Source organism: Bombina bombina, chromosome 1 (genome assembly GCF_027579735.1).
Source record: "Bombina bombina isolate aBomBom1 chromosome 1, aBomBom1.pri, whole genome shotgun sequence".
Lineage (NCBI taxonomy): Eukaryota > Metazoa > Chordata > Amphibia > Anura > Bombinatoridae > Bombina > Bombina bombina.
The window spans coordinates 1,361,589,549-1,361,614,116 of NC_069499.1; the positions used below are offsets into that span (position 1 = coordinate 1,361,589,549).

The 24,568-nt window shown below is 38.8% G+C and overlaps 1 protein-coding gene across 1 annotated transcript in view; it reads left to right on the top strand.

The window, feature by feature from the left end:
- Window positions 1–1,099: 1,099 nt before the first annotated feature.
- ZNF687 (zinc finger protein 687) overlaps window positions 1,100–24,568 on the top strand; it is a 170,312-nt gene continuing 146,843 nt past the window's right edge. The window contains exon 1 of the mRNA XM_053703779.1: window positions 1,100–1,347. The gene's annotated coding sequence lies outside the window, so the exon portion shown is untranslated. The remainder of the gene's footprint in view (window positions 1,348–24,568) is intronic.

Genomic DNA, 24,568 nt, shown 5'->3' on the forward strand with positions numbered 1-24,568 from the left:
AGGTTGCGTAAAGAGTTTGTCCGGATTAAACTGTTGTACTAAATATCACTATGAACCCCCGCCCCCCCCCCAGCAAACTATCTCTTTAATAGTGCCAAAGCTTAATTTGCAGTGTGGTGTGTGGCAGTTTAGGGGTTAATAGTATAAAGTGGTAGTTGGGGTCTTACAGCAATTCTCTCTCCATCGACTTCTATGGGGCAGTAGGTTATCGTGAAAGCGATATTGTAACTGTGCTAGCAGTAAACCTTTTTGCGTGAGTTGGGTTAGCGCTGGATACGTTTTTACTTTTAACCAGTTAGCGCTCTTGCGAAAGCGCTAGTTAGCGCTCCACTTGTAATATCAGCTAAATCTATTCACCCTGCAGCTTTGTCTAAATGTTCACATCCCATCATTACCATTAGCCACAGACCACCTGCACTGATATTTTGTTTCACTTAGTTCCTGCTCTCTAAGCCGCCAGCATTCGTTTCAATGCAGTATTACATTGGTGTTGTTTTGGTTTTTGCTAAATGCTAAGTTTAACAACTATCCCAAATCATTCTATCTTATTTTCCACACGGCTAATGGGCTATGGAAAAAAATAAAGCATAATATAGATTTAGACAGTTTTCAGCAGTGCGTTGAGTGAGAATTCCTTACTATAAATTGGAAGGGGGTTTGCCCTTAGGAAGACTGCAGGTGTGAGAGCTCGGCCTTCTATATTATTATTCTAATTAAAATTATTATCAATGAAGCATAATACCTTATTTTATTTCAGCGTTTAAGTTGCGTTACATTGTATAATTTTTTATCTTGTTAATACAGTTTCAAAAGTTACTTTGTATTTTTTAAAGTCACGGGGTAGATAAGGAGTTGTTGCTGCTGCAATTGAAACTGTAAACCAATGAAAATGTAGTATTGTACATACATGACGTCGAGGTTCAGCCAATTACTAAGCGCTATTTTGTGTTTAGCCACTCGAACACCATCAAAAGAAGGCGGTGCTTAGTGTCTCTTCACTGATGCAACTTCTTTGGCGTATTGTAGGCGGGTCTTTCTCTGACATTGATTGGACCAATGAAGCGCGAGTTATTGGACGCGGAAGGTGGACGCATAGTAGATGATGGACGGTGGCACTAACCAATAGGTAAACGAAATTGCCTGAAGTGGTTTCGGGAAGCGGTAGTTGCTTACAAGGGATGTGGAGCACAAGAAGGAAGCGGAATCTATGACCGGCAATAACGAATGGGTTGTGGATCTCATCGAATCAACGACACCATCAGGCACTGAACTGGAAAAACAGACTTTTTTAACCCAGATCCTCCCACTGCGAGGATCGTCTCTCGTGAAGACGGCGCGAAACGTGAGGTGAGGCGGTGGACCCGCGGGGGAGGGACCTATATGGGGGGCGGAAACCTTTTGGGGGTGCATAAAGAAGGAGTGCATTGGTAACCCAATGGTAACACAGCATATGGGATGACAGCTTGTACCGAGTAAAAAAATAAATAATAATGTACAAGGTTGTCATGTGTATCTGGAGGTGTATTACATGTTAACCTTTTAAGTGCCTGTGTGATGTCAAGATTTTATTTCTTTTCAAAATTTGCTACCATGATTTGGATATGAGTACAATAATGTAATCACACTACTAAAGAATGTGTGGAATGCGCACAGTACAAGCATGCGCACATTGATCGTTGGAGATAAAAATTTATTCCTTATGAAAGCGGTGACGTACATGCCTGAATGCGCAGTAACATTATGGCCTCGATTTATCAAACCTTCACCTGCTCTTTGACTGCAGGATCTCACAAGATCTGGGAGATTGACAGCTCCTGCCCGCACACAGCCTATCACGCGCGGGAGCTGTCAATCTCCCAGGTCGGAAAAGACTGGGGATATTGAAATTCTCCACCTAAGTGGTAGAGAAGTGTATAGGAAGTAGCGGTCTGATGACCGCTGCTTCATAAATACAGACTGCAAAATAGCGCTCTTGTGCAAAGCTGAATTCCGGCAACAGAATTCTGTCCGCCAGAGGCGAGCTGCGGCAGACAGGGGCACATATGTATGCCCCTGTCAGCCGTAGCTTGATAAATTGAGCCCTTAGCGGTAGCAAATTTCAGCAAAGAACTTATATTAAAACATTAAAGTTAATAACGTGTTTTTATAAATCTCCCTGCTACTCTGTATTAACAGATAAGAAGTGTTAATATATGTAAAAAAAAACAAAGTATTATATAAATGGCAAACTTTCTCTGTTTATAAAAACAGATCCGGAATGTTAGTGATATATTTTAGATGGAGTTTAATTAATCAGTTGTGATGAAGATGCTCTATAACTTACTTTTTAATATAGATATTAAATTTTAATATAAAAAAGAGAAGTATCCCGATAATCCAAAATTTAAAAATAGGCTTTATTGACAGATAATTAAAATAACATCATGGAGCACACAAAAGTGTGAATGGTTTTACGCGTTTCGGCGATTGCCGTACTCATAAACCTGGATAGGCACAGGTAAGTGCCGTTTAAAAAGGATTGTTCAATACAGGTCATTGGTGTGTGTTCACCCCTTAAGGACCAAGGCCATTTTTCAATTTCTTTCCCTGAGGGACCAGGGCTATTTTTAAATTTCTGCGGTGTTTGTGTTTAGCTGTAATTTTCCTCTTACTCATTTACTGTACCCATATATATTATATACCGTTTTTCTCGCCATTAAATGGACTTTCTAAAGATACCATTAATTTTCATCATATCTTATCATTTACTTTAAAAAAAATGATAAAATATTAGGAAAAAATGGTAAAAAACATACTTTTTCTAACTTTGACCCCCACAATCTGTTACACATCTACAATCACCAAAAAACACCCATGCTAAATAGTTTAAAAATTTTGTCCTGAGTTTAGAAATACCCAATGTTTACATGTTCTTTGTTTTTTTTGCAAGTTATAGGTCTATAAATACAAGTAGCACTTTGCTATTTCCAAACCACTTTTTTTCCAAAATTAGCGCTAGTTACATTGGAACACTGATATCTTTCAGGAATCCCTGATTAACCCTTGACATGTATATATATTTTTTTTTAGAAGACATCCCAAAGTATTGATCTAGGCCCATTTTGGTATATTTCATGCCACCATTTCACCACCAAATGCAATCAAATAAAAAAATTGTTCACTTTTTCCCAAATATTTTCACAAACTTTAGGTTTCTCACTGAAATTATTTACAAACAACTTGTGCAATTATGGCATAAATGGTTGTAAATGCTTCTCTGGGATCCCCTTTGTTCAGAAATAGCAGACATATATGGCTTTGGCGTTGCTTTTTGGTAATTATAAGGCCGCTAAATGCCGCTGCGCACCACACGTGTATTATGCCCAGCAGTGCAGGGGTTAATTAGGTCATTTGTAGGGAGCTTGCAGGGTTAATTTTAGCTTTAGCGTAGAGATCAGCCTCCCACCTGACACATCACACCCCAGGATCCCTCCCAAACAGCTCTCTTCCCTCCCCCATCCCACAATTGTCCCCGCCATCTTAAGTACTGGCAGAAAGTCTGCCAGTACTAAAATAAAAGGTATATTTAAAATTTTAGCCCCCCCTTAGCCCCCAACCTCCCTGATTCTCTCCCCCCCCCCCCAAACAGCTCTCTAACCCTCCACCTCTACCTTACTGGGAACCATCTTGGGTACTGGCAGCTGTCTGCCAGTACCCTGTTTGCAAATACAAATGTTTTTTTGTTGTTTTTTTTTTTCATTTTTTTCTGTAGTGTAGCTTCCCCCCCCCCCCACAGACCAATCCCCCACCCGTTCCCAGATCCCTTAGATTTACTTTTGTTAGGGATTTTATCCCCCCTTACTGCCACTCATATGAAATGTTTTTGCTGTAGTGTAGCGCGCTCCCGCCCCCCTATCTCTTCAGTCTTTCATCGATGGCCGCCCACCCGCCTCCTACGGTCAGCTCCCACCCACCAACGATTGCGGCCATCGATGCTGGTGCAGAGAGGGCCACAGAGTGGCTCTCTCTGCATCGGATGGGGGAAAAATGTTATTGCAGGATGCCTCGATATCGAGGCATCACTGCAATAACCGTAAAGCGCCTGGAAGCGATCAGGATCGCTTCCAGCCACTTTAATCCCCAAAGTCATACAGGGTACGTCGCTGGTCTTTAAAGACCAGGTTGTGTGCGACGTACCCTGTACGACTCGTGTCGTTAAGGGGTTTAACACACCCCTATTAATCTATTGTACACTTGAAGCAACACAGTCTTAGTACTAAAATGCTCGTATGATGATATACATATTATGCTAAGCTTAAAAATATAATGTTAGCAACATAATAACTTTATACGACCTTAGGTGAGAACAAGAAGATTAATAACAAGAAAGATCCAGCTAACTCTTGATACAACATAAGTTTGTATGTTGGCAGCATATGATAACAAAATATTTAACTAAGCCAGGATATGTATCCGTACAATGGTATATACAAAAAAGTATGTATACAAGCATATAACCATAGAGATACTATGCCAGATTCATCTTGCTAGACCAAGTGCACTTGTGCACAATATTATGTCTAAGCATGATAGCACAGAAAATGGATATATGTTTGTAAATACACAATCTAACACGGAAACATTGTTTATTATTCTGACTTAGGTGTAAACAGCAATTAAATAGTTAAATTGAATTTGCCTTTATAATTTACAAGTATATACAAAAATACACCTCATATTGTCAAGACCTTAACTAAAAAAGAGGATAAACTGGGAAAGTATGTAGGCAAGGCAGAGGTTCACCGGAATACATGTCCTCTATTTCCAATGGTTGATAATTTCAAATTCCGAGTTAAATCCATATGGAATTTGTGTACAAAGTTTCATAATCCAGTAAACCTCTTGCCTTGCCAAGAGGCAAGCGTATTGTTTCAATAGCTCATCATTTAAAAGATTTAACGTCCTTGTTGTGTACCTCTAAAAAGTACCTTGAAAGGGCAGAGCATGGTTTATCATATTTGATATAACCCAGATGTTCTCGCATACGAGTCCGGACATCTCTACTAGTCATGCCAACATATTGTTTTGAATGTTCAACGCACTCTATGAGGTACACAACATAAGACGTTGAGCAATTAATGCATCCTTTGGTAAAAAAAGTGTGTGTAGTCTCACATGAGTAAAATTCTTTACCCTCAATGATATAATCACAGGCTTTGCATCTGCGGTTACCGCATTTGTAAGTTCCGTTTACTTGTAGCCATGTTCCTGTATTTCTCTTTTTATTGGGTAATTGGCTTGGGGCTAGAATATTGCCTAATGTTAGGTTTTTTGAATAAACACATTTAAAGCCTTTCTCCACTGTGGATTTAATATGGATGTCTCCAAGGAGAATGGGAAAATATTTTTTAATAATATTACATACAGACAAATATTCTGATGAATATTGCGTGATAAACGCCAAAGGTCTGCTGCTTTCAGTACTCTTTCTTGTACTCGTGTTTGTGATAGCTGTCTTCCATCTGAAAGTGTTTTAGTGGCTAGGACCTAGGTGATCGAGCAGTTTAGCGGAATATCCTCTTGTTGTAAGCCTTTGTTTTATTTCTTGGCTTTCCTCAATATAATCCCCATCCCTGCTACATATTCTTCTAGCCCTCAAAAATGGACTTTTCTCTATTCCTTTGAACACATGGGAAGGATGTCCACTTCTATCATGCAGGATAGTGTTCTCTGAAATGGGTTTCCTATATAGCTTAGAATGAATTTTATGTCCCACAACATCCCCAACAAGAGTGATGTCCAGGAAATTGAAGTTAGTCTTCTTATGCCACTCATAGGTGAACTGTAAACCATTATGCCCATCATTAAAGGGACACTCAAGTCAAAATTAAACTTAATGATTCAAATACAGCATGCAATTTTAAACAACTTTCCAATTTACTTCCATTAACAAAATGTGCACTTTCTTTTAATATTTCCACTTTTTGAGCCACCAACTCCTACTGAGAATGTGCAAGAGTTCACAGTATATACGTATATGCATTTGTTATTCGCTGATGACTGTCACATGATACAGGGGGAGTGGAAATAGACATAACTTTGCAATTTATTTAAAAAAAATCTACTACTCAATAGTACTCATTTGAAGTTTGGACTAAGTGCTATTGCATTGTCTTCTTATCATGCATTTGTTGATTATCTACTGTATTGACTGGTCCTTTAAGATATTGGACAAATGATGCAGCCCTTAACTCACCAGATGACCAAACAAAAATAAGATCATCTATAAATCGTCGGTAGAATACTACCTCTGCTCTGAAAGGGTCATCCTCATTATGAATGAAGGTACGTTCCAGCCAACCCATAAAGAAATTTGCATATGTGGGGGTGAATTTCGCCCCCTGGCTGTACCCTGTTATTGTAGGTAGAATACCCCTTCAAAGCAGAAGTAGTTATGTTCTAACAAAAAAACGGGTAACTCGCAGAAGGTATTTTATATGGTCTGTGGTAAGGTCTGCACTCAATGTAAGAAAATATTTGACAGCTGCCAATCCCATGTTGTGTGGTATGCTGGAGTATAAAGAAACCACATCAATGGTAAGCCAGCTGTAATTGTCCTGCCAGTCCAACTCTTCCAGCATACCAAGGACATGAGGTGTGTCTCTGATGTAGCTAGGTAGAGAACGAACAAAAGGTTGAAGAACCACATCCAACCAGTCACTTAAAGGCTCCAGCAAGGAGCCTATTCCTGACACAATGGGGCGTCCCTTAATATTGGTGAAATTTTAATACCCTGCACTCTGCTGCCCACTTCAAAAGTACATTTTTTTGTGAGCTAACGGTTTGAATTAAACGCCGTCTAAAGTATCACTAACATTCTGGATCTGTTCTTGTAAAGGGGAATGTTTACCATCCCGCATACACGCTGTGACTCAAAGTGCTCTGCTTAGTACCGCACTCCTGCCCGGAGTGCTCGTACAGCGATAAATCAAATTGCTATATTCCCAAAGTACACAAATACAGCATTCCAAGGTGTTACAAAAAGGGTAAAAACAACATTTATTGATATCTTTAAAATTGCAATGAACAACAGACATGGATGACTTCCAAGTACGGATCCTTCTGACACGTTTTGCGCCCCCTAAAGGTGCTTAGTCATAGACTGAGACGGACCCGTACTTGGAAGTCATCCATGTTTGCTGTTCATTGCAATTTTAAAGATTTCAATAAATGGTGTTTTTACCCTTTTTTTTTTTTAACACCTCGCAGTACCATATTTGTGTGTGTACTCTGAGAGTTTACCATCACCTTAACTTTGTCTCCGTTAAAATTTACTACCACATAATGTTACTGCGCATGCCCACATGTACGTTACCCCTTTCATAAAGAACCCGAGGAATTGTTTTCATATCTGTCGACATTTGCTACCAAACATTGTGTGCATGCTTGTATTTACGTATTCGCATTCCACATTCTTTTGAAACGATGTGTTGTGCGACTACGTAATTGTGCGCATGCGCAAAATGTTTTAGGAAATTTCAACGGAGGACCAAATCTCGACAGAACACCAGTGTATTTTATATGCAAGTAACTATAGTTTTACTTCGATAACTAACTTGCAATGTTATGTTTCTTCTTATCTATTTGATACAAGTGGATATGAGGATGGTTTTAGTGAGAAACTGTCTACATATTTAAAAGATCTTAGTCCATCTGGAAGCCTAAACATCTCAACACAGTCCTTAAAGGGAGAGTAAACGCCAGGATTAGCCCTTTGCAGGGCCATGGGGAAGACATATTTGTGGGGATTCTCAGCCCAGCGCCCCTTACTTTCCTACCTGCCCACCCCTGTCCCAAAGTTCAGTTACCTATAAAGAGTAACAGGATATATTACACCTTGTGATACCATAGACACTTATCCCTAAACTAACTACAGGGTGTATATTGCGCTTTTTCATACCCTCACCCCTGACATTGTTGGGGCTCTCTTGCCTGCCCAAGGGGAAGTTCTAGTTAACACCTTACCCCTTTACTTCGTTAGGACATTTCATGCCGTCCTTACAGCGCTGGGTTTTAACACCTTTAGGCCGGCATGTAACGTCCTACCTTATATGGCGTACTGCGGCCTCCGTTTTTTTGCTAATGAAAATTTGAAATGGGGGCGTGCCTATCGGCTTAGGCAGTCCCCCCCATCTGATCACAGCCTTGAAATCACGTGATCGCATCGACAATCGTGTAATTAAATTTTTCCAGCAAGTGTTAACATCGGAACTTCGTTTCAATCTAAATACTTGCTCCCTGGCATGAAGGGGATAAGATCTGTATATAAAGTGCTAGTTTAGAAGTGGAGCGCTATTTAGCGCTGATTGTGCAAAAAGTAAACTTTTTGCATGCGTTGGGTTGTGCTGGTATTAGGAGTTGAAAGTAAAAAGTTATTGCGCTCGTGCTAACCTGACACACGCACACAAAAAAGCCGAACTTGCAATATTACGTACACGTTCACATATTCCCCTATAGAAGTCAATGAAGGAAAAAAAAAATAACACCCCACTCTCGCGCAAACCCAATTCTCATGTGCGCTAACCAGACATGAAAATATTTGACATTCCAATGTTATACACATTGTAGAATATGCTCTGTTTATTCATAAACACACACACACATATATATATATATATATATATATATATATATATATATATATATATATATATATATATATATATATTTGTTTACAAATATATAGAACATATTCTGCAGAACGTTGGAATGTGAAATATTTACAGTAAATACATAGTTAAAACCTTTATTACATTGATGGCTTTTTTGAAACATATCACTGCAGTAACAAGATCTTCCTGCAGGTGCTTCTTTGTCTCATAGCTGTACACGGGGTCACCATTCTGATTTCATTTAATAAGTCTGGCAAATCCTGAGGTAGTTGTAAAGAGGTTAACACCAGGGTGTCATCAGCCGGGAACTGATGCAGCCTGTCAGCACAGGTGGTGATAAAGGGCTTACTATTTATAGGCAGCATCCTGAGAATGTTAAAAGGACGTTACAGTCAAAGTTTCATGATACAGATAGAGTTTGCAATTTAAAAAAAATATATGCTTACATTATCAAATTGTGGAAAGTCTTTTTATATGCACACCTTCTGAAGCACCAGCTATTACTGAGCATGTGCAAAAAGTCACAATGAATCTGTGGCTCACTGATGGTAGGAACATTTTTGAAATTTGTCAGAAAAAAATCTATTGCTCATTTGAAATTCAGAGTAAGAGCCATTGCATTATCTTTTTATTATGCATCTGCTGATTATGCATTTCTACTGAATTTAATTCCTTTAGCGCTTTTATTGCCACTTGTGTTGACAGGCTGCATTCATATTCTATTGACTGCATCCTTTGAGCATTTAACCCTTTTTTACTACTGAAGTTAGAAAGATGCATTAGTATCATTACAATACAATATCATCCCAGCCCATTTGGACATTTAAATACAATGAATTATCACTAGCAGCTTACCTAAGTAATTCAGCCCAGTTCTGTGATATGATATGATATATAACCTGTTTCTTAATTGTTGTGTGTTAAATTATAACGGTACGTTACCACCATATCTTTATGTGGCTAATTAAAATACCAAAAAGGGCATCAATGGATAGTAAACACCTGGTAATTGCAATATTTTTTCTATAGTTGTGCAATAAGTTAACATATTAACGTAGTGTGAAATGTTTTTAACTCGTTTGTGCCAGTATAATAGTGTTTAACATCGGAAAAAAAGTAAAAATGAAATCACGTGATAGTCGATAGCAATCACATGATTTCAAGGCCGGGATCGGATCATGGGGGACTTCCTACACTGCTAGGCACCCCCCACCCCAGGCCAATTCTTGACTTTGTCAAAGGGGGAAGCTGGAGGATGATGTATAAGGTAGGAATTCCATGTCGTCCTGACCTAACGGCAATAAAGGGACATTAAACACTAAATACATACTAGATAGAATGATGCATTCAAAGAAAAGATTAGTCCATGGCTAACATGTAGATGTATTTTTTAAAGTTTCATTAGTTGTTTAAAAAGTGACAAAATAAGTGTAAAGTTTTGGTGTCTATAAAACACTGGGAGCTGCCATGTTGTAACTTGTGTTACCTTCTCTGCTGTGGCCAATTAGGGTCAGTTATAAATAGGTCACTAGAGTGTGCAGCCAATGCTTGTTCTGGATTTAACAGTGTTCTGCACTTCCATTTCTAACAGGAACTGAACAGCTCACAATTTCAGAATGGAATTGCAGACAAAGAGGACAAAATAAATAATGAAAGTATATTGCAGAGTTGTTCTAGTACAGGCAGTCCCCAGGTTACGAACAAGATAGGTTCTGAAGGTTTGTTATTAAGTTGAATTTGTATGTAAGTTGGAAGAGGCACTTTTTTTTTTCCGGTGAAACTCTAGCCAACTTTTTTTTTTTTTTTTTTTTTAAGTTTTGGATAGCATAGGGAAAAGTCTGTTTTGCTGTATGTGACCCTGTTCAGAAAATTTCACATCACTTTCTGTCCTTGTGACAATTGGAATTTGAGTATTTCGGGTTATCCTGGATAGGAGGATTGGCAATAAAGCTCTATTTTATCAGTTTGTAAGTACGAGTTGTACTTAAGTTGAATGTCTGTAACCCGGGGACTGCCTGTATATGCAATTTATCATTTTATATTACCATCTCAAAGTGTTTAATGTCCCTTTAAAGCCCAGCACTGTTAGGATAGCATGGAATGTCATAACAGCATGAAGGGACTAAATGGACCAACACACTGTTTTCTGCAATTGTTTTTCAGTATTCAAACTGCTCTATGCCTTATCCTTTTTTTAAAAAAATTGTTCTAAATAATCCATTTAACCTGAAGAACTGTATTAAATTGTGTTCAAATATCTCCTTTACCTTTATTTCAGCATTTGAAATAGCTAGTTATGTCTGTGCCATCTCTACCTATAATAAAACTTTATTGGCTATAGAGAAACTGTGTAAACTAAGCCACCAGTAGAAATTACACTCCCAGTGGGGATTAAGAGATATAAAATGTTCATTTAGAATTGTTCTCTCTAAGTACTGGGCTTTGGTAAACAGACAGAGATAATATAAAGAAGCATGTGTGTAGTACACAGTGTGTACAGAAACGGATAAAGGGACATGAAACCCCCAAAAAAATTCCGTTTTCTTTTTTTAATCTAATTTTTTTCTCTTGGTATCCTTTGTGGGAGCTAGCTGCTGATTGGGGGTTGCACATATATCCCTCTTATGATTGGTTTAACGATGTGTTCAGCTAGCTCCCAGTATTGCTTTCAGAAAACGATACCAAGATGAATGAAGTAAATTGGAAGTTTGTTTACAAACTTATGTTCTAGCTGAATCCTGAAAAATAAAATTGTGTTTCATGTCCCTTTTAAAAAAGATATAATTTCCCTGCAAGAACAACCTTTTTTAATGTGTTCATCCAAGGGTTCTAAGAGAACTTCGATCTGTGATAGCTACTCCATTAGCTAATTTATTTAATCAGTCACTTCTAACTGGAGTTGTTCCAAAAGACTTGAAAATTGCTAATGTAGTCCCTCTTCATAAAAAGGGTAATAGGGAAGATTCTTCTAACTATAGGCCAGTCAGTTTGACCTTAATTGCAGGGAAATTGATTGAAACTCTTTTAAAGGAAAGGCAGTAGGGGAATAGATGGCGCTGGTCTGTTAGATAATTTTTCTCTAATGAATGAAGAGAAAAAAGGGCTTGAGGTGTATATAGGAACCAATGAATATGGGTGCAGTATACTCACTCCATAGGTTGTGGTAGTTCAGCTTCAGTGTAGTATGTCTCCAGGTGATGTGAATCCACCAGATAGCGGTGTGGGATTTAAATTTTTCAAAAATGCCTACTGATGGGCTGCAGATAAATGGAGACTCAAATGACCAAAATAATCCAGTAAACAAAGAAAACAATGTAGTAACTTACTCCATATAAAGGAGAATCCGGCTTGGTACAGCAAAGAAGGGTATTCACAATCTTCCAACTTTGATAAAAAGATATTTTATTGGCTCAACGCGTTTCAACGTTTAACACGTCTTTGTCAAGAGCAAGGATAAGAACAAATAAAATGGTAAAAGCAAGTGACTCAGTCAATTTGTGAATTTATTTGTTCTTATCCTTGCTCTTGACAAAGACGTGTTAAACGTTGAAATGCGTTGAGCCAATAAAATATCTTTTTATCAAAGTTGGAAGATTGTGAATACCCTTCTTTGCTGTACCAAGCCGGATTCTCCTTTATATGGAGTAAGTTACTACATTGTTTTCTTAGTTTACTGGATTCTTTTGGTCATTTGAGTCTCCATTTATCTGCAGCCCATCAGTAGACATGTTTGAAAAATTGAAATCCCACACCGCTATCTGGTGGATTCACATCACCTGGAGACATACTACACTGAAGCTGAACTACCACAACCTATGGAGTGAGTATGCTGCATCCATATTCATTGGTTCCTATATACACCTCAAGCCCTTTTTTCTCTTCATTCATTGGAGAAAAATTATCTAACAGACCAGCGCCATCTATTCCCCTACTGCCATTCGTTTATACAGTCATAGAGGAGAGACTGTAAGAAGGCTGTGATCTATTTAAAAGGAGAGTATCAGTTCTTGTTTTTTTGTTTTCTAAGAAATCTTTGTTTTCTGTGTTGTTTCCATCTAACACACCTGTATTTTGCTTGTATATTTTAAAGGAAAGACTTGTGTCTTTCCTTCAGACAAACAACTTAGAAGACAAATGACAGCATGGTTTCACTGCTGGAAGATCATGTCAGACTAATCTAATTGATTTATTTGACCATGTAACCAAATTAATAGACCAGGGAGGAGCCGTAGATGTTGCATATCTAGGGCGAGATTACATATACGGCGCAGGCTTCTGCGCAAGCATTGAAACCCGCACCGCCCATAATTTCACCTTGCACATCGGGGTATTACATATACGGTGCCGTTAGATGCTAGACTGGCATAAGTAGGACAAACTTGTGATCCTCAGAAATGTGCGCAAATACACATTTCTCTCGTTGCAAGTAGCTTACCCCAGTATTCTGTCCGCGGAAAGTGTCAATAAAGAGTTGTTTTATGCAAATGAGGATAACACGTGTAAAAATGAAATTGAAATAAAAATGCGACACATAATTACGCTATTCATATATATAAACCCATGCACAGCCGCCATTTTCTTCAGTGTGTTCGGATTGTTCTTTGAGCTACAACACACCGCCCATGAGTGGAGGATTAGTTAGAGTAGAGAGAGAGGCGCAAACAGAAAAGTTAGTTAGGTCGCATTGGTGGATTGAGTAAGCTTGTATGTACACTTACACATATTCTGACATATTGCATACATATGTATACAAATATACCATACTTTTTTTCTAACACACATTTTTTTTTGTTTAGTTTTGCAGTGTGATAGGCTGAGTGTTTGATTGTGTGTTACTGAACTGAGAGTGATTCGGAGTGTGATTAGTGTGAGGATGGCGGGGGGAAAGGAGTGGCAGGGAGAGGAGTATTGGAGAGGATAGGAGGAGCAGTGGGGTCCCCGTCAGGGAGTAAGTGGGGTGGGGAGAGGGAGAACCAGAAGGGATGATGGGAGGGGAGATGCCCGAGAGCCCCAGAGAGGAGGCACATCCAGGAGAGGGACAGAGGGTGCACATGGGGACAGGAGGGAGGAGGGAGAGGATAGGGAAGAACCCACACTGCCAGGGACATCACAGGGAGGAAGCCATGGAGTATGAGAGGCTGAGATGTCCCAACTTCTCATTTTGAAGAAAATGTTGCCCTAGTCCAGGCCTTCATGGACAATTGCAGTGCCAAAAGAAGAAAGACTGCATGGTTGGCAGTAGAGGATGCCGTCAACAGTGTGGCCCCGCAGAGACGGACTGTAGCGGGCCTTAAGAAGAGGTGGAATGACTGCAAGAGGTCAAAGAAAAGATGGGGCAGGAAGCTATCCAACAGAAGGGAACAGGCGGTGGGCCAGCCCTGGACACAGAGTACAACACCTGGCATGAGATGATACGCAGGTCATGCTGGTGAGTAACATTCCACACACCTGTATTATATGTTGTTGCGATATAACATCCTTTAATATCACACATTCATGTACACGATGAGGAGCATGGTATTTGGCGTACTAACAAAAACATCTACAATTATACTTGACATTAGTGCTATATAACACAATGCAATTCATGATATGAGGTGGAATAGTGCAATTCTAACATGTCTCAGAGTAACACAAGCCACATGTAGAGTCTTCATTAAATGGACACTATAGCCATCCCAATACTTTTAGCTCAATAAAGCAAGTTCTGTGCCTAGGGCAGGCTAAAGTAAATTGTGTGACCATAATGTCACTTAAAGAACACATTATTTCATCATTGACATGTACACATAACTATTGTATGAAACACATCCCTGTATACTGCTCACATTCAAATCCCTCATATAACAAATCACAATGTGCACATGCATGTTATTGAGTTTGACATGAGAAACAGTATAGGCTCTAGCATGTATCAATGTACATTGTATGCCCACATGGACATATATCTGACTGTACTAATCCCTCTCATCCTTTGACTCCTCCACAGAACCTCCTGTCACGAGGCTACAAACAGCCATGCCACCACCACCAGTCTTCAGGCAACCGCATAGACTATGTCACAAGAAGTGCCGATTGTGGAGGCTGAGTGGTCACACACTGGTTATCAGTGGGACTACCAATCAACCATGAGAGCTCCACCATCGTCATTCATTGGACGAGCTCCACCATCGTCATTCATTGGACGAGCTCCACCATCGTCATTCATTGGACGAGCTCCACCATCGTCATTCATTGGACGAGCTCCACCATCGTCATTCATTGGACGAGCTCCACCATCGTCCTTCATTGGACGAGCTCCACCATCGTCATTCATTGGACGAGCTCCACCATCGTCATTCATTGGACGAGCTCCACCATCGTCATTCATTGGACGAGCTCCACCATCGTCATTCATTGGACGAGCTCCACCATCGTCATTCATTGGACGAGCTCCACCATCGTCATTCATTGGACGAGCTCCACCATCGTCAGATGGCAATACAGCAGAAACTACAGCTGCCCCTCAAGCAGCAGAAGATGCAGGTGAACCTGACCCTCAAGCAGCAGAAGATGCAGGTGAATTTGCCCCTCAAGCAGCAGAAGCTGCAGTTGAACCTGCCCCTCAAGCAACTGGCAGCCCTGTTGCTCAAGAGCCTGTGTGTGGATGCATTGCATTCTCCCCTGGGTGAGGAATACATTGCACTCCAGAAGAGGCTTGTGACAAGCACTGAGAGAATGCAAAGAGGCCAAGAGAGGTTCTTCGGGAACCAAGAAAGGTTCATCAGGAGCCAAGAGAGGTTCTTCAGTGGCCAAGAGAGGCTACACAAACGCAGCATAGAGCTGCAGAGGGACATGGCAGCATCGTTAAGTGCAGGTGTTTAAAACCAGTCACAGATGATGCAAATTCTGTCTGATTTGCAGATGCAGATGGACAATAGATGGAGAGAACAAAATCAACTCTTGGGTGTGTTGGTTAAGCACTTACACACCAGCTGGACACTGCCTCCAGCCTATCATCTGTTGCCAGCACACCAGCAGAAACACCAGAATATGCTAAAACCAGGAGAACAAGGAAATCCACTACAGGCACCTCAGATCCCTCATCCAAGAAGCCAAAAAATAAATAAATATTATTATAGTTCCCCATAGGAATGCACTGAAATTTCGGCAGCCGAAATTTTTGGCCAAAAATGGTCCTATCACATTTCGGCCGAAAGAGCAGCAAAGCGGCCGAAAATTGAGCTTCAAAATTCCTCAGCACAAATCATACATAATATATGGAATATTATTAGCCAAGTAAATAAAGCTAAAATGCACTGCTTCATCGCATTAAAACAAAAGAGTTAATTTGGGTCTGAAAAGTATAAAGTAACATTTTTAGGGATGCACCAAAAATTACTCTGCGCTTCCAGCTTATTGCTCCCACGTGCGTCTTGTAATCATATCATACCCGGAGATGTTTATCCTGGAGCCCTTGCGCGGCACGTCTATCATAACGGTAGTGGCGTTCATCCCAGAGCCCTCGTGCGCACCATCATTCATAACGGGAGTAGTAGTTCATCCTGGAGCCCTCGCTCGGCACATCTATCTTACCGGTAGTGGTTGTTCATCCTAGAGCCCTCGCGCGCATTGTCTTTCATAATGGGTGTAATAGTTCATCCTGAAAGCCTCAGCGCGTCTAACGTCTCCTAAGTGCGCTGTTGGCGCTTAGTCACAGGTCGGTACGTGTTTCTCATGTTTAGCAGAGAGTATATGCACTTCCGTTTAATTTGGTAAGAAGTAACTTAGTTAGGAACTAGAATGGCTTGTTTATTATTTACCGTAATTTAAGGTTATCTGCAAGAGGAGCAAAGGTCCCTCACAGTTCAGTCTATGGATGTAATGCACAGGGGAATCAAAGCTCAGAAGTAACAGTAGCCCTATTCTCATTATGACACACAAATGGGGCTACTGTTACTTCTGAACTTTGATTCCCCTGTGCATTACATTTACATCCACACTGGTAGATTGAACTGTGAGGGGGGACATTTGCTCCTCTTTTATGACACACAAATGGGGCTACTACTGTTACTAATGAGCTTTGATTCCCCTGTGCATTAGTCATCCATACACTAATAGACTGAACTGTGAGGGACCTTTGCTTCTCTTGCAGACATTGTGGGCATAACTATATTGATTTATTAATGTTTTTAATTGCAAAATATAAAGCTGCACATTCTCCTTAGTTCTCTACAAGATACACAGGCATTTCTTAAAGCTGTTTGAGAAATGTCTATGTATCTTGTAGATTGCAATTAAAAAGTTTTAAAAAACAATATTTTACAGTTATGCTAGAAATGTCTAACTGTAAAAATATTGTAAAATGTAAATTGGACTAATTAAACAAAACAGATGTCTTTCTACATCCCAGTGGCACAGATATAAGCAAAACAGACAGCAGCTTTGGAAACCTATATACACTATTCACAGCACTCTGTATAGTCAATAGGGACAGCATGTTGTATACACACAGCTACCTAGTGTATTGTGCTGTCTCAATAGTATATATACTATACAGGTTGCTGTGTATACAATGTGCTGCCCCTATACACTATACAGAGAGAGCTGGGTGTTTACACTGTGCTGTCACTATACACCAGGCATCCTCAAACTTGGCCCTCCAGAGGTTTTGGAACTACATTTCCCATGATACTCAGCCAGCTTATCAGCTGGCTGAGCATCATGGGAAATGTAGTTCCAAAACCTCTCAAAAGGCCAAGTTTGACGATGTCTGCTATACACTATGCAGAGATGTGTGTATACACTGTGCTGTCATTATACACTATGCAGAGTTGTGTGTATAGACTGTGCTGTCCCTATACAGTACACTATACATGGAGATATGTATATTGTGCTGTCCCTGTATGAGTATGTTGTATCAGGAGTGTGTGTGTAGACTTTGTATGTTGTATCATGAGTGCCTATGTGTGTAATAAATATAAATACAATTGTAGAAAAAAGTCAAAAAAATATTTTAAAACCATTTTGGAAAAAAAAGTCCGTTTCGGTTTTCGGCAAAGGGCATCCTGAATTTTCGGTTTCGGTCCAGAATATTAATTTCAGTGCATTCCTAGTTCACCATAAACATTGTCCTCTGTTATTTAACATGTAATTGTCATACACATCCATGTGAGGTGTGTTTTATTACACTAATATTGTTAAAACATAATATGACCTGTGTGGAAATGGCAATAAAAACTAGGGATGCACTGAAATTTCGGCTGCAGAAAGTTTCGGCCAAAAATGGCATTTTTGGTTATTTTCGTTTTTCGTTTTTTTTGCCTGTTATTTTCGGTAAAATTATTGTGTAGCATGTTTCAAATTTGATGCTAGCCTAGAGCTGCTGTTTAAGTTTATTACTTGACTTACTGTTCTGCATATAATGAATTTTCTAGGACTATACTTTATTTGGATAATTGGTAAAAAAAAACCCTGTTAAATATGATTCTGTTACATAGAACTAAATGAAGAATAATACAGTATATTGATATTTAATATTGTTTTAAGTAGGGATGCACCAAAATTTTGGTCACAGAAACATTTTGGCCGAAAATGGCATTATTTTTTGCCTGTTTTTTTTTTTTCTTGGTAAAATTATTGTGTAGCATATTATTATTGTTTTAAGATATTTTTGTCCAATTTTAGTGTGTTACTTTCAATAAAAGTGTGGGCTTTTTTTATTTGCTCTAATTATGCAAAAAAAAAACTGAAAAAAATTAATTTGAAAAAATACATTTTTGGTATCAGTTTCGGTTTTCGGCCAAGTGCATCCTGGATTTTCGGATTCGGTCCAGAATTTCCATTTCGGTGCATCACTAATAAAAACAGGTAATATTATAATGTTTATGACATATTCTTGTACTATAACTCACATCCACATAGTTGTGTATGAAGGGTACATATAGTAATATTCACTTATAAGATGTAAATCAATGTATCTTACATCCAATATAAATTGACACATGGGTATATATAATACTGATGTTACTGGCTGGGTGTGCATTTTCAGGTGTTTTAAGGCTGCAGGTGAGAGGTTGTGTTGTTTGTGATTGGTTTGACACAATTGCAGAGGAGGAATATTGATTATAATAATTAAGTCGTCAGCAAGGTTTGAGTGCTAAGCTGAATTTGATATTTTTCTCTTTTTTACTATTTTCAAAAAACTTTTTTTTTAATTATTTATTTTTCCCCCCAGATCCCCAAAACTTATATCATTGGAAAGGTTAGACTATTACCTTTCCAATGGTAGGCCTTGAGATACAGGTTTCTAAGCAGCATGCCCCCTTTCCCTATACTTTGTATTGACAATTTTAAATAAAGTTGTGCGGTGATGTCATCACGTCATTCCGCGTGATGTCACCGCATGTAATGGGAAGCCCCGGGGATGCCTGTTACTATGCAGGCCCGATCGCCGGAGTTGAAGCGGGTGGGGGCCCCCAGATAGCAAAAAAGGTAGTTGAATGCTAATGACGGCTCTGAGCCGTCATTAGCACTCAAGGGGTTAAAGGGACAGTTTACTCATAAATGTTCTTCCCTTTATTTTGTCCCCAATGATCCACTTTATCTGCTGGAGTGTATTAAATTATTTACATATATTTCCTTTACCCTTATGATTGCATTTGCAATATTTTATTTAGCCTGTGGTATCCCCACCCATCCTTAAAGGGACAGTCAACACCAGATTTTGTGTTGTTTTAAAAGATATATATATATATATATATAATCCCTTTATTACCCATTCCCCAGTTTTGCATAACCAACACTGTTATATTAATATACTTTTTACCTCTGTGATTAACTTGTATTTAAGCTTTTGACAGCCTCCTGATCACATGACATTTTATTAATTATCTATTGACTTTCATTTTATCCAATTAGTGCAGTGTCTGCCACAATCCACGTGCGTGATCACTATCTATATGGTTTACATGAATTAACTCTCCCCTGTTGTGAAAAAGCATGTGATAATAGGCGGCCTTCAAGGTCTTAGAAATTATCATATGAGCCTTTGTAGGTTTATCTTTCAACTAAAAATACCAAAAGAACAAAGCAAAATTGGTGGAAAGTTGTTTGAAATTACATGCCCTATTTGAAACATGAAGGTTTTCTTTGGACTTGACTGTCCCTTTATATTTTGGCCTCAAGGCCAAGTTGTGTTAACACAGCCAGTACAATTAATTACACTCCCAGTGGGTTCTAGAAGAGATAAGGTAATACAATTATGTTAAGTATTGGTGATTGGTTTAAGAACAAATATAAATTAAAGAAGCAAGTCTATGTACACAATGTGATAAAGTAATTAGATCTGATTATACCTACAAACTCAATCCATTTAATTAGGTTGTGGCTTTAAAACACTAAATTAGCTATTTCAAATACACAAATAAGCCTTAAAAAAGGAAATCTCATACATTTTATACTATACTGTCTCTTTAACTATTTGAGATGCTGCTTAAATGTATGTTTGTTAAGACTTCCAGGGAGTTACGTTGCTTTTTTAGTTAGTGCAAGGGTTGCTGCATCTGCAATGTGTGGCAAGATGAGAATGGAGTAGATTTTGTGAATTCTGCGTGTGTAAGTCCTTACGCTGTATATTGGATACCGAATTGCGCTCCAGTTCTATGTTAGTCTATGGGAGTAAAAAATGCGGCCGACGGGTGAAATATACGTGCGTAACTTGTATGCTATGCCGTATATGTAATACCAAAATCGCGTAAAAACCGTCAGCGGCGGGTTTTGCAGGCAACGCCACATATATAATCTCGTCCCTAGACTTTAGCAAAGCATTTGACACCGTCCCACACAACAAACTTATTCACAAAATGTATTGCCTTGGAATAGATGCTAAGATTGTTAAGTGGGTAGAATGCTGGCTTAAAGATAGACGACAGAGGGTTTAAATTAATGGAGTACATTCAAATGAAGCGTCAGTTACTAATGGTGTTCCCCAAGGGTCAGTTCTTGGGCCTGTTTTGTTTAACCTGTTCATAAGTGATATTGAAAGTGGGCTTAAGGGGAAGGTTTGCTTGTTTGCTGATGATACAAAAATTTGTAACAGTTGATGTTCCAAGAGGGGTTGATCAAATGAACAGTGATATTAAAAAACTAGAGGACTGGTCAAATTAATGGGATCTGAAATGTAATATTACCAAGAGCAAAATGATCCATATAGGATCCAAAAACCCAAAGGCCAATTATAGTCTCAATGGTACATTACTGACAGTAACTAAAGAAGAAAGGGACTTGCAAATTATTATTTCAGATGATTTAAAATTTGGTACACAATGCAGCAGTGTGCAGCCAGTAAGGCCAGTCGAATACTTGATTGCATTGGAAGAGGTATTGGTAGCAGAAATAGCAAGGTTCTTATGCCACTTTACAGATCATTAGTTAGGCCAAATCTGGAATACTGTGTACAGTTCTGGAGACCATATCTTCAGAAAGATATAAATAAACTAGAAGCTGTACAAAAGAGGGCTACTAAAATGGTACATGGTCTAAAATATAAAATGTACAAAGAAAGACTCTATGATCTAAATATGTATAGTTTAGAGGATAGAAGGGAAAGAGGGGACATGATAGAAACCTTCAAATATATGAAGGGACTTAATAAAAAGTACAAACTGAAAGTATTTTCCACAAAAAAATAAATGACAAAATAAGGGGTCACAATCTAAAGTTAGAGGGTAGCAGATTCAGGAGAAATTTGAGGAAGCATTTTTTTTTACAGAAAGGGTGGTGGATTTATGGAATTAAGTTCCATTTGAGGTAGTAAACACAAAGACTGTAAAGGAATTCTAAAATGCCTGGGGTATGCATAAGGCTACCCTAGGAAAAAAGTAACATGTAATATGGGTAGACTTGATGGGCCTTTTTGGTTCTTATCTACCGTCAAATTCTATGTGGTTTCAAAGAACAAAACCAGTTATTTAATATACAAAAACTAACATAAAGAAGCAATTTATTATACATTTTATACCCTTCAGCCGGTATAACAAGTAATTGTAAACCCATTAAGATATAAACAGTTTTACAGTACACTGTCCTTTTTAAAAAGAAGCAATAAATGGATGGTAAAGTCAAAATTAAACTTTCATGATTAAAAAAAAAAAAAAATTTTAATCAACTTTCTAATTTACTTTTATTATCAAATGATTTTAATTCTCTTGGTATCATTTGTTGACAAAGCTGGGAGCTAGTTGAACACCTTTGATAAGACAAAAGGCACATGTGAAGCCACCAATTGAAGCCACCAATTACCTGCTATCTTCCAGCAATGCATTGCCTCTTTTGAGCCTACCAAAGTATGCTCTACAACCAAGGATTGACAAAAGGAAGAAAATTGTCAGTGTCTCCTATGACTTGCAAATACATATAAATAGCATAACAGCTTCAAAAAGTTGTTCCCGGGACTTATATCCAATTGCCCACTCTCCCCTTCATGAATGCTGCTCACAGAACCGGAGCCTGCTCATCCGACCACGGAGGATTATTACGCATCAACCAGGGAGACTGTATGACCACAGACCGATGCTTCACTCGGCGAGTAAACTGCTACCTCCCAGTGCTACCTCCTTCCAGGTACTAAGATGCGATACACGGCTCTAAACACAGCTCCAACGACGTCAGTCTGACGTAGGCGTAGCAGGCAGGGGGGCGGGGTTAGCTTCACCGGGGATTGCAACTCGCTTGAGAAGGGACTTGAAAGATCCACAGCTGGTGTTATGTAAATTGAAAAAAGAGTGGAGGGATCCCACGTAGGATAATAAAATCAAAAATATTTATTGGCATATAAGTTAGAAAGCCAAACAATGTGGGCAACAGCAAGAGAATACAAATGGTGAAAGAGCGTGACACCAGTGGCTTACATGTTTCGGCACTCAGCCGTAATCATAACCTAAGGTGTCACAGTTGTGCAATGATTTAAAAACACAATGTTACATACTGATAGGTTAAAACCTAAAAGCAAAATACACGCCCATCACAGAATAACAAAATAGGATTAACCCATTAAGGCAGTATAACAGTGCATATCCTAATTAAGCAGAAACAGTAAACAAACAGCATATGATACATATATTATTTTGATGTAAGAAAAAACCCTAAAACATATATATAACAATCTATGTACTTGTCTATAGACAATTATATTTGTAACAAGGGTACTGATATATATAAATAAAATAAGAAATATATATGGCTAACTAATGCAGATAAATACAGATCTGTGCATATGCAGAACCCACAAACTATAATTAAAGAGGAAATGAGTGCTGGGCTGGATACGATATGTACAGTCTAGTGTACAAATTTCTGACACAAATGTAGAAAAACTGTTTTAATATATGTGTGGACAAATGAAGACTGAGTTAGAGGAATTACTCCCAGAAGTTAATAAGGTCATACTTGGAGTTTAAACCTAGGGGGAGTCTAGTTTTTAGTGTAAAAATCCAATAAACTTCACGTTTAGCCAGGATGTTATCCAAATTCCCTCCTCTTGGGGATCTTTGCTTTTTCTATGGCTACCCATCTGAAGGAATCTAAACTGCGATTGTGTTTTGTAGCAAAATGTTGAACCAGGGGTGTTGTTGAAGTGCCCCTGGTAATCGTTGAAAAATGCTCCCTAATACGGGAATTGATGTCCCTAGAGGTCAAGCCTATGTTTTGCACATTACATTTTGTACATAGGATTAGGTAAATAACATCAGTGCTCTTACAATTCAGGCAGGACTTAATAGGGTACGTATAGCCAGTGACAGATGAAGTAAAATCTGTGGTAACAAGTGCATAGTCACATGGTTTACATTTACGATGACCACATTTAAACATGCCCAAGTGTTGAAGCCAAGAACTAGTAGGGCCCTGTATCTGTTTAAGTTGTGTAGGGGCCAAAATAGATGCAAGTGTGGGACATTTTTTGTATGAACATCTAAAGCCTTGATTGACAGTTTCAAGAAGTTTATCATCAGCAACTAAAAGGGGGAAATGTTTCTTATTAATGCTGCAGATTTGAGGGTATTGGACACTAAAAGTTGTCACGAAATGAACTCCCTTGAAACTGTCTGTTTTACTCAATGACTTTTCCTCTAAAAGAGATTCTCTCTCTAGGATATCAACTTTATTTCTGGCTTTATTGATATGTGTTCGTGTGTATCTTTTTTCTTTGAGTCTATCCCCTAGCAACTTGGCCTGCTGCATGTAATCAGCTAATCTACTACAATTTCTTTTGATCCTGACAAATTGTCCTTTTGCCACTGCATATGAAGTATTTTTGGGGTTACAGCTGGATGCATGCAGGAGGATGTTGCCAGAAATGGGCTTATGATAAACCTTATGAATGGGTCCCTCAACATCTGTAAGACATAGATCCAAGTAGTTAAAACAGATAGGGTCTGAAATATGTGTAAAACTGAGATTGAGGTTGTTACAATTTATCCTATCTGTAAAATGTACAATATCTGATTGAGGACCAGACCAAATCAGAAGAAGATCATCTATATAGCTTTGGTAAAAACATATAGAGGATCTGAAGGGATTACTCTCTCCAAAGATGCTATCAAGTTCCCATTTGCCAAGGTACAAATTGGCGTAAGAGGGGGCATATTTGGCCCCCATGGCAGTACCGCACCTTTGGAGAAAGTAATGCCCCTCAAATGAAAAGAAATTATGTGTTAGAAGAAATTCTAAAACACGCAAGATGTAAGCTTGAAAATGATTGGTGTAGTCAGTAGCAGTTCTAAGAAAGTATTCCACCGCCTCAATTCCTTTGCAGTGAGGGATAGTGGAATACAAGGAAACCACATCTACCGAAATCCAGGTGTAATTGGATTCCCACTTAAAATCTGCAAGAAGTTTAAGTATATGCTTGGAGTCTCTTATGTATGATGGGAGAGCTA